This window comes from Zonotrichia leucophrys, chromosome 21 (assembly GCF_028769735.1).
Source record: "Zonotrichia leucophrys gambelii isolate GWCS_2022_RI chromosome 21, RI_Zleu_2.0, whole genome shotgun sequence".
Classification (NCBI taxonomy): domain Eukaryota; kingdom Metazoa; phylum Chordata; class Aves; order Passeriformes; family Passerellidae; genus Zonotrichia; species Zonotrichia leucophrys.
In genome coordinates, this window is record NC_088190.1 from 934,928 (window position 1) to 952,627 (window position 17,700).

General features: G+C 49.9%; 1 protein-coding gene across 4 annotated transcripts in view; it reads left to right on the forward strand.

Annotated features, from left to right (window-relative positions):
- The first annotated feature begins 794 nt into the window (after window positions 1–794).
- PIK3CD (phosphatidylinositol-4,5-bisphosphate 3-kinase catalytic subunit delta) overlaps window positions 795–17,700 on the forward strand; it is a 34,872-nt gene continuing 17,966 nt past the window's right edge. The window contains exon 1 of one of the 4 annotated variants that reach the window (XM_064730753.1): window positions 795–907. The gene's annotated coding sequence lies outside the window, so the exon portion shown is untranslated. Of the gene's footprint in view, window positions 908–13,581; window positions 13,860–17,700 lie in introns of those variants that run through there. The other 3 variants (XM_064730755.1, XM_064730752.1, XM_064730754.1) reach the window with 3 other exon arrangements.

Consider the following 17,700-nt stretch of genomic DNA (forward strand, 5'->3'; position numbering starts at 1 on the left):
TAGTTCATGCTTTGTGTTTAAAGAGGAATATTTTTCTTTAAAAAATAAAACCAGATAAGTTTTCACCTTAGTGTGAGTGGTCCAGTTCTGTGCACACCGTAAGTGGTTTCTTTTTTCATGAAATCCTGACTGAGGGTGTTTATGTATTATTGTATGGTCTTTACATTATGGTTTTATTTTGTAATGTAAATTAGGGGGCAGGTGGCATGAGCTGATCAAATCAACATTTTTTAAAGGAGGATGTATTTTAATTAAATGACCGGCAGCAGCTCGTTACCAATTCTGCACACACAGGTGTATTGTGGAGGATTGAATGACTCGCAGTGCTTGCACAGGTGTGACCCGGTAGGATCCACGTTGCTGCAGCGGAGCAGCTTCTCCATCACGCTCCGGCCCCGGCGGGGTCAGGGCTGTGTTTGCCCCTCCCTGGACGTGGCGGGTGCGCAGCCGATCCCGCCGGGGGTAGGGAACGATGGGAATTCCGCCGGCTTTGCTGGCAGGGAGCGGCTCCCGGCGCCGAGCTCTGCCCCGAGCCCGGCCTGGCGGCGGCCGCGAACTGAGCAGGCTGGGCCGGGGGCGGGAGAGGCTTTAGAAGGGCCCGGGTATTTGCGGCCATTCACAGCAGCTGCCGCTAGAGGGCGCTGTGCTGAGCGCTGTCCGGGCTTGGAGCTCTCCGGTGCGGCTGCCGCTAGATGGGGCGGCGGTGCCGCACGGCCGGGGATGGGCTGCGAAATACCGGGGCTCCCCAAGAGATAAATATCGGGCCCCCTCTGGAAAATGGAACCGTAAATGCGCCTTGGTGCTGTGCCAAAGAGCGGTTCTGGAAGGCAGCCCGCATCTCCGGGCTCCTCCTGCCCACCCCTCCAGCAGCATCCCCATCGTGCTGGGCTGGGGAATCCTCCCCGAGGTAAGGAGGATTCATGGATTCCTGATCAGAACAATAGGGATGGCCATGGCTACACGAGTTATCTGTGGGTTTGGATTGCAGACTGCGTGTTCTTCCTCCTCCAGCTGCACCAGCCTTGGCTTTCTGTTGGAGCAGGTTTGGATGAGCAGAGCAAACAGCCCAGTCTCTTACATGGGTGTTCTGGTGTACCACACAAGAGTTAATCAGCACTGCTGTCTGCCCTCTCCAGAGGCTGCTTCACTTGTCAGCAGGGATGGTCTCTTACAAAGAATGATTCAGAGCATTCAGATAAAGGCCCTGCTCTGAATCACCACTTGTAGGAGCATCTCTCTTCATCAGTGATTTAAAAAGACAAAACAATCCAAGAGCATGGGAAGGCTGGGTGGCTCTGCCAGCAAGGAAAGGTGCTGGGAATGCCCCTCAGGCTCACTCAAGCTCCCTGCAGCCCCTGCCTGAATTCTGTGGCTGGAACAGAGAGCTGCAGCATGGGCTGCACTTAACCCAGGGCATGGCTCATGGTTTGCAGTGTCCTTGGCTGATCACAAGTGCTGGGGCCTCTCCTGAGTTCTGAAAGCTGAGGGTCCTTGCTGGTAAGATTCTCCCTGGGGTTTGTGACTGCATTTAGAAAACCTGACCTCTGCTTATTTTCCTCCGAGTTATAGCCTTGGGTCAACATTCTTATAGGTTTTATAAATAAACTCCAGCCCAGCACATCCCCTTGTGAGCAGCAGAGAGGCTTTGGGCAGGACTAAGGAAATAGAGCAATCCCCTTTCCCACCAGTAGATATCAGACTGTCTAATTCTCTCCTTTGTGTGGCTTCATGCCTGTCCTTCCTCCTTGGTTTTGGTGATTAATAATGGTTTTATGTGTTATGTAGAACAGCAGGACAAATTATCTGCATGGGGCTGGGTTAGTACGGATGTAAAAGACTTTTGATTGATCAAAGGTGCAGTGTTGATGCCTTTATCTGATGCTGGGCTGTCACTGGCTCTGGGAGGTTCCTAGTTGTTTGTGCCTTCCCCTGTGCACTGGCCCAGGCTGTGCAGGCTCATCCCACCCGAATTCCCTGGATTTTGGAGCACTGCCCAAGCTGTGTGTGGTGGTTGGCTTTGTCCTGGCTTTCAGCATCACCAGCTTTCCCAAGAGATTTCCTCCTTTCCTCTTTTATCCAGACACAGCACAGCAAGGTTATGTGCTGGACAAAGCTGGGAATATTTTCTCTGCCTTGGAAGATGAGGTGCTGGTGTGTTTTTGGTGCTGGCGTGTTCTTGGTGGTTTGCTTGACTTTTCTGTCCCCTGCCAGTGTTTTTGCCCCAACTTCTTGATGTTTCTTCATCTCCACCCTTTCCATCTCTCAGCCTTGTGTTGGAGACTGAGGAGATAAGGATGTGAGCAATGAAGAGTCCTGCAAAACATAAAATTTGTGTCACAATTTGCCAGCGTGGGGTGAGTTGGGAGAGCTGTGAATGGAGAGCTGTAGACAAGAGGTTCTGCTGGCTTTCTTCAATAGAGAGATGTGACTCAGAGTCCTCATTCCTTAAACAATTACATGGGCATAGAGTGGTGCAAACACCTGTTTGGATTGCAGCAAACCACGGACAGAGCTCAGCCTGGTCCAGAATGCAGAATGGTCTCAGGGGATCTTTGAAGCAGCAAATCTGAACTTTTGAGGATAAGGGAGTTATGAGCTTTCCCCTGAAGGCTCGGATGAGGCAGCTGTGGAGCAGGGTCTGATTTGAGCCGTTCCTGGCACCTGTGGCCAGCAGAGCCCGGGAGCTGCTGCTGGGTTTCCCCTCCCTCCTCTCCGGCCGCCAGCTCCGTACCCGGTTTCCCGTCAAGGGCTGAGCGTTTCTCATCGAGAATGTGGCCTGTGGTGAGGGGGTGGGAAGGGAAGAGGGGGTGGGGTGAGTGCAGGGGAAGCTGGGGCTACTGCACTTTCATGCCTCAATCTGTATTCTCTCTCTGCTCTGCATGGCTTCCTGTTTTTTCACACCACTGCTCTTAGAAACAACAAGCTGCAAGAGAGCAGGACAGGGCTGGCGGTTGGAAGGAGCCCCTGGGAACACCTGCAGGAGGTCTGGGTGCAGGCTCTGGAAAAGGCAGGGCGTGTTTGTGGGCTCCCAGGTGCGGTGCTGTCCCACAGAGGTGGCTCTGGGGAGGGGGTGCTGTGCTGTGTGCTCCCCATGAATGCCCTGCTCGGTGCTGGGCAGCAGCAGAACGATCCATTCATCCTCCTCTTTGAGTTGTTTTCCTCTGCTGCTCTTGAATGGACAAATCCAGAATTTGTCCTGTTCTAGGAGTCTTGTGATAACCAGTCAGGGGTACTCAGTGTCAGGGTGATGCTGAACGTTGAATCACTGGTGCTGCTTCCTGCAGAATCTGGGATCTGATGCCTGGAAAGCCACCATGCAGTCTAGGTTTGTCAAGTGTGGGAAATGAGGAAGGATCTGGTTTGGAGAGCACCAGTGAGGAGCTGCCCTCCCTTTCCATGACCCTGGGCAGCTTGCCCAGCTGGACAAGAGTGAACTCTCAGGGAAGTGGTTCCCAAACTGAGAGCCAGGGTCAATTTTATCTGAAAATTCACAAAGAACTGAAAATTCTCAAGAGCTGTGACTTCTGTTTTTAGGGGCCTGACAGCATTCTTAAAACACCAAGAAGTTGCATTAGGAACTGTGCTGTCAGTGTGATTTCTGTATTTACTGCCATGTTTCCTCCCCACTGTTTTGAGAGGGGGGAAATGGCTTGTTTGACCATAACTAAATGGCAAAATGTGGAGAAAGATGTCTAAAATCTGTAATTCATCTTCATAGGTGAATAACTGGGTTGAGGGGGCTGCTGTGCCACCTAGGCTGTGTCTGAGCTGTGCTCTTGTTCAATGCTGCACCTTAGAGAGGCAGCAGGAGCCCTGAGCTCTAGCCAGTGTGATCACTGAAGAATGGGGGATTATTTTTAATCAGAAATCACTCTGCTGCTGCCTCATCTGCCAGTGAACCAAAGATCAATCCTCCAGAAGCAGCAATTTTTGAGGGATGGAGCTCCATGGCCCCGGATGCTTTGGCTCAGGGCATGAGGCAATTGGGAGTTTCTGAGATGCAATTTCTCACAGTGACATCAGGGCTTTGGTTTGTTGCTAAGTGACTCCCAAAGCTGCTCCTCTGGCTAATGACCACTGAGGGAAAGGTAAATAGAGGGTTGGGCTGCACAGCCTTGCTCTGGCACCCTGCTCCCCGCAGGAGGAGGGTGGGCAGCCAGGGAGCACAGCTGCTGCAGGAAGGAGATGAAAAATGGGCAAGATTGCAGCAATTATTGAGCCTTGTAAAAATAATTAGCCAGACAACAGCAGGCAAATGGGCCGGGAGGAGAAGGAAAAACAGCTGCCAAAGCAGAGAGAGAGACAGGACACTGCTGGGGATGGGACAGGATGGGAAATTGGGTGAGACTCCCTTTTAATCAGTGCCTGGGGAGAGATGAAAAATAATGAATGAGCTTTGCATGCACAATGCACATGACAGCAGGACAGGAGGGAGGGGACATCCCCTCACTGAAACTGCTTCCACCAGAGGCTCCTGCAGGTTGAGTGCCATTTTTGGGGCTTTTCAGCAGTTACCAGTGGTGCCAGGTATGGCCAGTGACACAGAGAGGGGAGCACAGCTTCTTCAGTGTTTGCCTGACTTATCCATGTAGGAATTGGTGCCAGGGCTGCGAGAGAACTGGACAGAATGTTGGTTAGTCCAGGTTTCTATAGGATGGGAACAAATTTCCATTAGGGTTCCTTTTTCTCCTTCATTCTCTGGTTCCTTGCAGAGCCAGCAGCAGGCTCATGAATGATTTTTGCACTGTAATGCTGTGGTCTCTGATCTGTGGGCAGAGCTGTCTGCTGTGGCACAAGGATGCACTTAATAAGATTTGACAGCGAGTCTCTACCATGTGCTAAATGTCACTTGGTGGTTGGTGATTTCATGGTGACACTCATTCATGTCTTCCAGATTAATTCCAAGCGTTCTTGTCCTCCTGGTTCTGTTTCCCATGATGAGTCTTCCCAGCACCTCTGTTTAGCATTTAGCAGGAATCCCTTCCTTGCTCTCTAAGCTCTTGCAGAGAGATTTTTCTGCATTACCTAAGCAAATAATCCTTTTGGGTTTGTAAACCTGTGGAGCACACAGACAGCTCAGGAGCTGCAACTGCCCTGTGTGTTGGAGGACACAGCCTGTCACCTGGATGTTCTTAGTCCTCCCACCAGAAATTTTTCTTCAGTCAAGGCAGCCAGCCAAAGAGGGGAGGGAGATGGGAGATGCAGTGCTGGGAGAAGCCCCTTTGCAGGGAGAAATCTGCAGAGCTGCTGCTGCTGCTGTGCTCCTCTCCTGGGGAGAGCCAGCTGCACTTGGGGAGCACAGGGTGATTCACTCACCCATGAGATCTAACAGATAATCTTCAGAGGTAAACAAACAAGTGCCAGCCTCAATTACTACTAGACTTCAGTTGTTGTCTCTCTGTAATGGAAGGTTTGAGGGGAATTTTGGGGGAATTTGTGCTCATGCAATCAGAGCTGCTGACTTTTCATTCAGAGCTGAGAAAAACGTTGTATTCAGGATCAGTTATTCTGCTGACTGGGTTTTTATGGCCTCTTCCTCTGTTTTCTGTGACAGAAGAGAAGCAGTGTGACTGGATTTAATTTTCTGCTGTAAGACTGATCCCAAGGCAATGAGTGGGGAGCACTGCTGGACAGCTCAGAGTCTCCTGCCAAGTGGAAGGAGGCCACTTTTCCCTGGACCAGTTTGCTGGGCTCCCTCAGTCTTTGCTAATTCACATGAGGGCAGGACATGAGCTTACCAACAGCAGCTTGCACCTGCGAGGTCTCCAAAGCACAGCCAAGGTAACAGGCACAACCATCTGGTGATGAGCTGGAAACACCAAGCGTCAAGGAGGTGATAAAAAATTAATCAAGGTTTGATTGTGCTGTGGCTGGTCACTGCTGCCCAAAGTGGCTGAAGGGCGCTGGAGGGACCTTGCTCTGTCAGCTCTCTCCTGTGCAAGTTTGTTGGGTGTTGTCAACTTGATTTTTTTTTTTGCAACTTAGCAGGATTTCATGTGCTATTTTTTGTCATTTGTAAGTTGAGTAGGTGCTTGGCTGCCTTTCCTCCTGTGGTCAGCTGGAACCCCACAAAAGAGGTTCAGGAGGAGGAGAAGGGGAAAATGCTCTGGTGCTGTGGACTGAGCGATTCTCAGCGCCTGTGATAAATCTGTTACCACCAAACATCCTGCCGTGCCCATTGCCAGAGATAAGGGAAGACAAAGATTGGGTAAAGATGAGAGCCCTGGGGGACAAGAGCTCAAATGAGATCAGATGCCTGTATTTGTATTTTGCCAAGAGGAGGGGGGCACATTTCAAATCCCTGTGGCCTCTGCTGGTTCTGGTTCAGCAGTGAAAACAAGAGGTGTGGGTTTGTGATTTGGTAACCTGAGGGGTCTGTGCAAATCTCCAGGTTTGCTCTGTGCATCCTGACAGTGACAGAGCTGAGTGTGAGGAGCTGCCAGTGCTGCTGGTGTCTGTCCTCACTGTGACTCCCCAGGCACAGCGTGAGCAGCAATCAATGAAGCTTTGAAGGAAGGGGAGAGTGGTAAATAAATAATGTGAGGGAGGAGCAGGCAGGGCATGACCCGCCAGCAGGGAATGGCTCTAAGTGGGTGCTGGCAGTAAAAGCCCTTCTGGCCCAGGGGAGCTCTGTGCTTTGAATTTGTCTGGCTGCAGGCTGGGAGCCAAGAGACGAGGGTGGCAGACTGGGAAATGGCACAGGGAGAGGAATCTTTCTGGTAAAGGAGAAGTCCGAGCAGGGGAAGAATGTATTTTTAGTGTCAAAGGGCTTCTGAAATGTTTCTGTTTCTGCCACTGAAGGAATCACATGTGTAGCCAGTAGCTGTGTTTTGGCTGGGGGCTGCTGAGGGTGGGAGGAATGTCTTTCAAGGCAAACTCTTGTCTGAAGAATTGAGTGAGCACCTTGGCTCCCCAAAGCACAGGGCTGTGCGCTCATTCCATTCCCAAAGCCCCAAAGTGTGGCTTGGCAGCACTGCTGTGCTGTCCAGAGCAGCACACACTTGTGCAGCTGGTGCTCGTGGAAAGAAGGAGGATGCCAAGATTCCATTACATTTTCCCATTAACTCTCCAAGGCTAATTCAGAAAGCCAAAGCCGTGCTCAGTGCTCTCCTTTTTGGCAGGGCTGTGCACTTGGTTCTGCCCTGCTGGCATCCCAGCATCCTTCCCCTTGTGCCTGTGGGCTCTGGGCTGTCACTGTGCCTTCCTCACCCAGCAGACTCTGCTCTGTGTCTCTGCCCATGGCCTTTAAAGAAGAGCAAACTGAAAATCTGGCTCCTGACTGCAGCTAGTTTGCAGCAGCTGCTCAAAACACCAAACAGAAAGTGACTGGGAGGAAGGAAATGAGAGGTTGAGTTTTTTCCTGTTGCAGGTAGCGAGGAAATAAAATAGGAAATTTAATGCAAAGTTATCATCTTGCTGAGCCCCCAGCACCACAAGCTGCAGGTGCTTTATGGCTGCTTTTTTCTGATGGTTTGTTCCTCTTGGTGCCAGGGTAAATTCTGGATTTCAGGTCCATGTGGTGCTGCAGAGCAGCTCCCAGCAGAGACCCTCTGGAAAAGGGACACCCAGGAGGGGGGATAATACTGAGTTAGAATACAAGGGGACTTGCTGGGAGCTGGCCATTCTAATACAGACCCAGGCTATTGGGGCCTGGTGAAAATGGACCTGTATCAAATTCAATCCAAGATCCTGACAATTTTCCAGCCCAGTGAATGAGTGGTTTCATGGGCAAAGGTTCCCAAGGTCTGTAATTTGTGTTACCTTGCTGCCATTCTGGGAAAATGGAAAAATCTCTTGTGTGCTCAGGTGCCTCCTGCTGCTGAGGGGAGACCCACCCTCACTCAGACCCAGCTGCTGTGGTTTTAATGATTATTCTCCCATAACAAACAATGGAGCTTTTTTACTTTATTTTTTGTGCCACACTCGCCTTTGTAGCACATAATCCAAGTGTTTAACATGGTCAGGACTTGTCCTGCAGTTTCCCAGTCCTGGTTCTGTTTAGGCTGGCTGGACTCTTCCCTTCTGTGAAATACATCTTCTCTTCTTTGTCAATGTTTTTAAAGACTTAATGAAAACAAACATTATCTATTTCTAGACCAAAATTTGCGGACAAAAATTTTGCGCTTTCCCGCTACTGAAAAGAATTTGTTTTTCCTTCATCACTGTTCCCATGGTAAAAGTTGTTACCTCCAGCTATGTAAATGAGCCTTCATCAATATGTCTCAGGTGGAAATTCCCCTTTTTGCAAATGGAAATTTTCCTGTGGTAACAGTAAAAATAATTTTCTTTCAGCTAGAGCCATCTCTCATTTTAGAAAAAAAGAAGAAAAATTCCATTCACATTCCTTTTCTCCTTGTTGTCACTGGTGACTCATGCAATGGCCTTTGCTACTTATTTCTGACTCTTAAGTGATTTTTCAGGTGGCTGCTAAAAAATTCTTAAAGCATTTCTCACTGGCATCTGCCTTGCTTGGTAACACGATACATATATTCTGATTTTCATGCAGAGAGTGTATTCATTTGGGTTCTGAATGTTGCTTAGTTTGGAATACACATTTTAGCTGTCAAAGCTAAACAAACAAAAACCACCGAAATACAACAAACTCTTGAGTCTGTGCAAAATATTTAGCAGAGGCAGGCACCTGCATCTGCCTTCAGGGTGCAGCCACCCACACACAAAGCTGCAAGATCCGGTCTTACTGGAAACAATTAATAAAGACCCCCAAAATTCCCAAACGGGATGAAGGACTTTCCTTTTAGCACTGTGACTTTGTCACTGAAGTCTGGGTTTGTGAACTCGAGCTGTGCTTCTGAGTGTGGGAAGACTGGGTGCTGCTTTCCTTCTGGTAGCAAAGAAAAGGATCCAGAATCCCCTAACAGTAATTTCAAGAACAAATAGCGTGGTTTAGTTAAATAGGCAGTTGCAATTCATAATGGAAATGTGTGGTTTTAAAGATCACTCATTTGTGTTACAAGGAAAGAAAACAACAAGAGAAAGGAAAGTTGTTTGTCCCTCCTGCAGAATGGATAGTCAGAAAAGGAATGGAGATTCTGGCATCTGTGTTTGGCATTTTTTGGTTTTGTATCAAAATTCATTTTCAACAGAAGTCAGCTCTTGAGTGGCATTCCCTGAGGGGGGAAATGCTGTGTTTGTGTTGCAGCCGTGCTCTAAGTGATGAAATCGTGGTGTGTTGTGACATTGCTGCTCTGAGCTGTGCAGCTCCACCAGCTGAAGAGCTCGGCTGGGCTGTACAAACAGCAGAGCTCCCCAGAACGCCCTGTGGAACACGAAGGAGCATTCCCAGTGCTCTGCACGCAGGAAAACACAGCACAGCAGAAGCTGTGCCATTGGCACCATGTGAGGAGCAGAACAAAACCCCTTACCTGCCCTCAAAGCCTTGGGTTTCCACAGCAGCCTGTGCAACTTTGCTGGGCATTTTCCTTTATTTGTGGGGTTTTTTGCCTAAACAATCTCCTGTATTTTTGCAGTCAGTAACTCCCATTATCCCTGACAGAGCTGTAGCCTCACATTCCTGGCAGGGCTGGGCCAGCAGCATCTCCTGCTTCAGTTTGGTTGTACCTTCTCTCTGTTCTGGGGATGATTTGCTGTTACAGCACCCACCATCCACAGAACCTGCCTTTTGCCTCAACACTGACTCTGGCATGGGCAGAGGTGGTAACTCAGAAATTCTGATGAGGAAACAACGAGGAGGTACCAAACAAGCCCTCATTTTGATAACTGTGAGGCAGAGCTGCCTCCCGGGATTGTTCTCCTGTGGTGCTGCTGCTGGCCAGGAGGGAACCTCGGCTGCCCCTGCAGCTGACTCAGGTCGTGCCTTGTTACAGTTCTGCTCTGCCAACGTTTATGGGAGAACCAGAGAGGAACACGTTGTTCCCAAGTCTGCAGTATCCTTCATTTAAATACATAGTCACACAAATAAACCAGTATTTTTATCTGGGCAAGGACACCAAATCAGGCCACTTTGGCCTTCAGCACAAGGGCTGAGTGTCTTTGTCGTCATTCTCCCTTCTCTCTGTCATTTTGGGGTCACGAGACTGACAGCATTTCAGAAGCTTTTCAAACAAACAGACTGCTCAGGTCCTTGCATCCCACCCCCTAATACTTCACCATCAGTTCCTCACAGCTTGTGAAAAGGTTTTTTTCATGGCATTTTTGTTTGAATGCACGGTCATCAAAGAGAAAACCATGCTGATGCTTTGTTGTGGTTTTAGTCTCTAAAATCTCACTTGTGGCAACATCAACAAGTAAACTGTGGCCTTGTTCCTGAAAGAAAAACAACTCATGTTATAACCACGGTGTCCTCAGCTGTCCCAAAGGCTGAGCTGTGTCACGTTTGTCTTCAGGGCAACGTCCTCCTGAGCAGGTTGTTGCAGTGTAGAAGGAGAGGAGAGGGAACAGCGCTGGTTTGGGGGTGGGTGAAGGATGTCTGTGTGTCAGGATGTGACAGACTAGGGGTGTATGGAGTGATGAGTCCAGGGAGCAGAGCTGGGGGCTCGGGGGGGGATACCTTGTGCCTGTTCCTGTGCTCTGTGAGGTGCAGGTACAACACTTAGTGCAGTTTATCCTAATTCTTCTCATGTTCCTTGACGTGCATGGTGTTGGCTTGCAAGAAGACCTGGGTACCCCAAATATATATATATATATATGTGTGTGTGTGTGTATGTGTGCTTAAATAAATCTTCAAAGCGTGTGTGTACGTATATATATATATATGCGTGTGTATATGTATGTGTATTTAAAAAATCTCCAAAGCATGGAGCAGAGCAGCTCCCAGCAGACACCCTTTAGAAAGGCAGTGGGGATAATGTGTAGCAGTGTAGTATTATTCTATAGCACTGAGAGCTCTTGTGTGACATGCAAAACCAAACAGTGACCTTCAAACGCTGGAGCAGCTTGGCTTGGCCAGAGGATCTGGTGTGGCCCGTGGCTGTGCTCAGGCAGGTGAGCCCCACGGCTCAGCACTGACAGCCAGCGTGGATCAGGGCTGCACTTTGGGTGGCTGTGATCCTGTTTCACATCTTGTTGCAAAAAGAGCAAACAAAACCCCCATCCTTTGAGTTTTAAACCCAAGCGGCTCCCAGCCGTGTCTGCAGCCCGGCGCGGTTTCTCCGCCGAGCATTGTGAACCTTGAGCAGTGCTAACCACATGGAGCAGAGCCTCAACTCTCCTCAGGCTGCTCGGGCTTCCTGTTTGCCTCCTGGTGCAATGAAATGCAGCCACTTGCATCTGTTTGTTTGTTTGTTTGTTTGTCGGTCTGTCTGTCTGTCCCATGCTGGTGAAGGAAGAGGGAGACTCTTCTGTCCCTGTCTGGAAGCAGGGAATACACCTCCAGAAGTGTCACTGTTCACCACATCTGGCAACATCCCTGTGGCTTGGGACCCAGGAGGGCAGCCAGGGTGTTTGTGTCTCTGGGTGGAAGCATTCTTGCTGGGTGATCCTGGGAATACCAAGCTGTGGTGGTTCTGTCTCATTGTCATCCTCCCTCCTGCTGTTTCTCTGTAAAAGCTGACCATGTCTCATCACTGGGTGAATTTCCTGAGAGCGGGACAGTGGAGACTGCTAGGCTGGGTCTGCATCGTTCCCCAAGCAGGACAAGCACCCCCAGACTCAGCAGCAGCGTGGAATTGTGTGATTCTGCAGATTCACCAGATTCAGTGGCACAGAGCACATGCCCACAGGCAGAGGGAGAGCTTGAGAGCTGAGAACACAAAATTAACCTTTCAGAGTTCTATGAACAATCTGGGTGAATGCGAAGCAGACTGGCATGGAGTGGAAATGGATGTTGTGATCTGGCATGCCTTGGATGTCCTTCATGTGGGGTGCATTTGAAATAATTCCACTTGCCCTTCTTAGCAGTGTTCTCTTCCAATGCATTAGCCCTGTTTGGCTCTCGATAACACAGAAGAAAACTAAGTAACCCTCCCTTCTGTTCTTCCTGGAGGTCTCAGATCTTAATCCTAGCAGGTTGCAGTTATTTTTTCTGACTGAGATCCTTTTTCCCTTCCCTTCAGCTTCTGATGTCCAATTTCTCACAGACCATGTGGGCAAATGCCCTGTTGGTGTTCAGTACAGCTGTACATGTGAAACTTGGAGATGATGAATAGAAAAGCTGTTGAAAAGGAAAAAAAAATACAGAACAGAAACCAGAATTCCTGTAAACAGTCTGTTAAAAATATCTTCAACACATGTCAGGGCTGATGATTTAAAATAGACAATTTCTGAGCGTTATAAGGTCACATGGAGACACGATAGTAGATTCAAACTGAGTTGAACAATGAATGTTTCAACAGTCACATCTTGTACTGTTGGCAAGATATCTGGGTTGCCAGCTAGTAATGTTCAGGGGAAAAAAAATGAGTCAGATTGCAAGAATAATGAGCTTTTCTTGGATGATAATATAGAGGGGGAAAAAAAGATTTTATACCTTAATCATATGTCTCAGCAAAAGCTTTAGGAAAATGGTGATTCTGGGAGTCGTAAAACTGCAGGACCAGTCGAGGTGACGCAGTAGCACAAACCATGCACTGTACCAGGGCTTTTTGCTTCCATGTGTGGCAGTGAAATAATTAAAATCACAAATCCACATTCCCAATATTTTCTCATTTGTGACCTAAAATACGGTGGGCATTTCAGAGGAGATGTGTGAAAAGAGAGAGACTTTTCAGATGAGCGCATGGTCTTGGAGTATCTAATTGCTGCTGAAAATTTAATGAGACAGAGAGGAATGATTGTCTTTGAACACTGGGAACATTTCTTGTCCCCATCTGCTGCTGCTTTGGAGCCACTGATTTCCCGTGGCAGTTGGGAGAGCTGCACTGAGCAAAGGGTGCTGGCAGCCCCAGGGGTGTGAGAAGTGGGGAACTGGTGGGATGAGACCCTGCACAGGGCTTCAGTGCCTGGGTGGGCTTCCCCTGCAGTCCATGGACCTGTACAACAGGCTGGGGAGAGAAAAAACCGCGTGGATAACCCTGTGCGTCATTGGTATCCAGCATTTAAAGGAGGGCTTGGTGAAAGTGGAGCACCAGGCGTGTCAAAACCTACCCTGCTCCTGCTTTGGACCCACGGGCACCTTGCCTGCCTCGGAGGTTTCCTCTCATCCCTCAAATCCCCTAGACTCTGCTTTGGGATTTGGGGTACTCCCCACCCTTATTGCACTGTTACCCACTGCCAGCGCTCAGCAAGGTCTCTCCCCTTCTCTTTGGGGCTCTCTCCTTGTCTCCCACACTCCGTGTCTTTTCCCTCTGAATGTCCTCCCTGTTTTCCTCCCAGACTCGGTGTCAGCCAGTTTCTAGGGTTCCCACATGACGAAAGAGCAGTTGTAGGACTGAGGCAGTCAAAGGAGCGCTTTCCAGGAAAGGAGTGAATCCCAAGCCGTTTTACACCTCCTGTGCGGGCAGTTCCACGCACAGATGTGCTCGCAGGACCTGCCCTCGCTGCTGTGCGGCCCCGGAGCGAGCCGCGGGTGCCTCCGGTTCGCCGCCAGTGCGGCACAGGGGGGCGGCCACGTCATGCTCCGGACACTCGGTGCGCTCGGCTGCCGGTACCGAGTGCTGCCGGTACCGACCGCAGCCATCATCGAGTGCTGCCATCACCGAGCGCTGCCCGCACCGGCTGCTGCCGCGGCCGCGCCTTTCCCCCGGCATCTCCGCTGCGTGCGGAGCGGGGCCGGGGGCACCGGGACGGCACAGAACGGCCCCGGAACAGCACCGGGGAGGGGCGGGACGCGGCGGGCGCGGCCCCTCCACCGCCCCTCGGCAGGCGGGGCCGGGGCGGCGCCGGAGCGGGGCCGGGAGCGCGGGAGCCCCGCAGCCCCCGGGACCCCCCGGCCGCCAGCGCAGGTGAGCGCCGGGACCGGGCCGGGCCGGGGCTGGGGAGCGGGGGCCGGGCGGGCCGGGGGCTCCGGGGTGCGCGGCCGGCGCTGCGGGGCAGCCTGCGGCAAATGCCGGCTCCGCTCGGGCGCCGTCAGCGAGCAGCGCTGCTGCTGCGCTCGGGAAAAGCGCTCCAGCCTCACGGAGAGCGGGCTCGGAACAGCCGCTGAGCGGCCCGGGCTGCCCGGGGGCCGCCCTTGGCGCTGGTGGCAGCGCTGGGATGGATGGATGGATGGATGGATGGATGGATGGATGGATGGATGGATGGATGGATGGATGGCAGGCAGCGGGCTGGCTGTTTTGGCCAGTAACCACTCATCACCTGCCGGCCCATTCCGCAGGGTGCTGCTGGTGTCTGCCTGGCCTTTAGGTGGCTTTGGCACATGGAACGTTGTCGCCACGATTGTCCCTCCCGGGTAACACCTGGTCATCAGGACCTGCCCTGGTGTAGGGCTTGTGCTGCCTGGCTCGGCTGTTCATGTGTGTTTCTGCTGTGGGTTATGTTTTTGGAAGGGCACGAGAGTCTTTTAAGAGCTCCAGAAGAGAGTCTGGAGCATGGCACGCTGTATGTGCCTGAGGTGGGAACCTGAGAGGTGAATGTCGTGATGGAAGTCATTAGAAACCCATGACTTGTGATTTGTTTCCATCAACAAGATGCACTCTGGTTTCTGGTGTTGTGGAGCCGTTGGGAACAGTTGAAAAAACCTAATTTCAGCAACTTCTTCAGCTGGAAGCTTTCGTTTATCACAACTTCCTCCAACTCCCAGGCTCTGCCTGTGTTAGCAGTAATAGCAAGGGTGCAAGGATCTCATATCCCTTTGCCAGCATTTAAGAGTTACAACACCCCTCGTGAGTTACAGGCTGTACTTGAGCATGTGAGAAGGCTGAAACACGGAGGAGTTTGTTGTTTGATGTTGTGCAGCAAACAGTTGTCAGGTTTGGGAACAGAGCTGTGCACAGTGCTGGTTTTCAAGCTTTTGCTTTAACCACTGAATATACATTTTCCCACTAGGTAGTTCCTCAGGCAATACTGTGAACTTGCCCAAAAGCTGATTGGAAGTTTCCATCAAGGTTCTTGAGTCTCCCATCAGATGCTTTTCTAGCTCTGTGATGTCTCTCTGTGGTGATAATGTTTTACTCCCAGAATGAGGAATGGCTTTACATTTATTTTTCTCTTAAGTTTCTTTGCCTGAACTCCTCTTTCCCTCCCTCTGGCTATTGCTGGTTGGATCTGAGGTTCTGCTGAGCCTGAATGATGGCATATTGCTCTGATACTCTTCTGCAGCTGGGAGCCCCAAAACTGCAGCCTGTTTTTATCAGCACATGTGCATTCTGCTTTCCTATCTCTTCTCTTGCTGACAACCCCTTTCATCATCAGCCCTGCACACAAACAAGGTTATCCCCAGTTCAGATCACATTAGTGTAGTTCTGCTTCCATTATTTTTCCCTGTGAGTCTGTTTTGTGGGAGTGTGTGTGTGTGAGGTGGGCATTGAACAATTTAAAAGCTCAAATGAGTCTTTATTTCATTAAGGGCAGGGCCCAAGCCAGGGGAGTCTTCCCTGGTGGTTGTTTAAAGCTTGATCCTTGTAGTTTCCACATAACCAGAACAAACCCATGGATGGTAGGAAAATCCATGGTTCTCCAGTGACACCTGGATGCACAGAAGATGCTGATTTTTGTTAATTAAGCGCTGGTTTTCATCAGCACCTCTGGTAGGGAAGAGGATGCTCTATAGTGTCTCAGAGGCCTGAAGAGTTAGGTGTGGGCATTTTCACCCCTCGCCAGGGACAGTTCATGGTACAGCTACATCCATCTAATGGTTTGTGTAAGTAAAAGTCAGATTAATCAGGGGCTCAGAAATATCTAAGAAAAGGCATTGTCAAAGCAGCATAACTGTGTCTGGTATGTAGAGCTGGATGAACAATGGACTGCTGTTGAAAGAATGAGTGAATCAGTGCAGGCAACTGCGTGGCAGGATAGGAGAGATCAATGTACAAAATGGAAGCTGATAGTATGAAAAAAAACTGTATTTGATTTTTATATTTGGTGGAGGTAGAAGTCATAGGATGGTAAACCAAGTAAAGGGAATTAAAATATTCTAAACTAGGGTTTGAGGAAGATAAAAGGCCAGGCTCTTGATTTTAGGGGTTGTTCAGTGCTTGAATGGTTTTCCACACTTTTCTAAGGAGTCCCCAGTGTTTTCCTACCTGGTTCATGACCTGAGCTTGACACTTGTGGGTGTGTGGAAGGAGGAACCAGAGACAGAGCTGTGGTGTAGGCTGGGTCTGTACTGAGGTTTTAGCCCTGTCCCAGGAGCTGAAGGAGAGCAGAGATGGCCCTGTGGCACAGCTGAGACATGGATCCTGTGTTACAGGAGACTGCTGGAAGCTGTGATGGGAACATCTGGGGCACAGGAGCAGGTCTGGCCTGTGACACCAAGGGGAAGCAGCTCCAGCCTGGGTCTGTGTGTGCTGGGGTGACTGGCACTGGGTGTGAGTCCCCAGCTAACCCTGCCTGGGTTTGGGTTGCTCTCCCATGTGCAGGCACAGTTTGACACACTTACCTGCTGCAGGATTCTTCCCCATCTGTCTTGAAGGAGAATTTGGGAGTTGCTTTTACTGTCAGTTAGTGCTGAAATAACCTGTCTGCAGTGTGGGCTTGTTTTACCCTGTGACCCCAACCAAAAAATCAAGACCCAGCTGAAAACACTTTCAGAGCACACTGAAGTGCTGTGAGAGCTCAGAGCTGGCTCAGCTCTGCCCAGGGTACTGACTGTGTGCTGAAGCCATGTCAGACACGTGTGTACCCCAAAATTCCGTGGTCTCCTCCCCCAGCCAAAGCCATGCCTGCAATGAAAGTGGCTTCCTGCAGTCTCCCACGCAGCACATCACCTGTGAGCTCTGCACTGCTCATTTCCTATAAGCTAAGAGGTATTTTGGTAGTCCTGGGGTTTTGCAATTTGTTTGTGGGTGTCGGAGCTTCCGTGTCTGTCTGATGCTGCAGCCTCGCAGGGGAACGCTGCTCCATGTCTGATCTTTTTGCTTTCTTTTTTGGATTTTTTTTGGCCTTTTCTTCTCCAAAGCAGTTGCATGTTGTAAACATCAGAGCTGTGGTTGATAAACTTCACAAGAGGAAATTGAAATTGTGTTAGTAGGTTTTATGTTGGCTGGTGGCTTGTTAAATAGTGGCTGGGTGGTTTCAGATGTGTCTCTTGGACTCTGCACAAATTTACCTTTCCTCAGATTCCTCAGCTGTGTTCTCTCCTGTAGCTGATGCTGTGCCTCTATTCCCTACATGGCATTCAGTAAAATGGAGGGTTTATTTCTCTCCTAGTGCATGGACTTATCCCATGTGGGAATCACCTCCCCTCTTTGCTAAGGATACACATTTATTACCTGCACACTAAATAAATACTACAGGGGGAGAGCAGCCTGTAGCTTTCCTGCGGACTGAAGAATAATGAACTGAGGCAGAGGGCACAGGGGAAGTTGTGGAGTTGCCTTCATCTAAAAAGTGAAATTTTGTCTCGTGGTTATTTTCCTCCACCACTTTTACTGCCCAGTGATGAAGAGGTCTGGGCTTTAAAAATTGACATTTATATTGGAGAATTCTTTTTTTTTTTTTTTGGAAGACTGCTGCAGTGAAAGACAGGGAGTATATCTCAAATTACTCCAGTAGTGTAAACCCTGCCAAAAAGGAGTGATGCTGCACTTGGCTGTTCACAAATGGCAGAACAACCCAGAGAAAAGGGAATTGTAATTGCTTGTACACACGAGGTCAAGATAGTGCAGACAAGGTTGGAGAACTCTG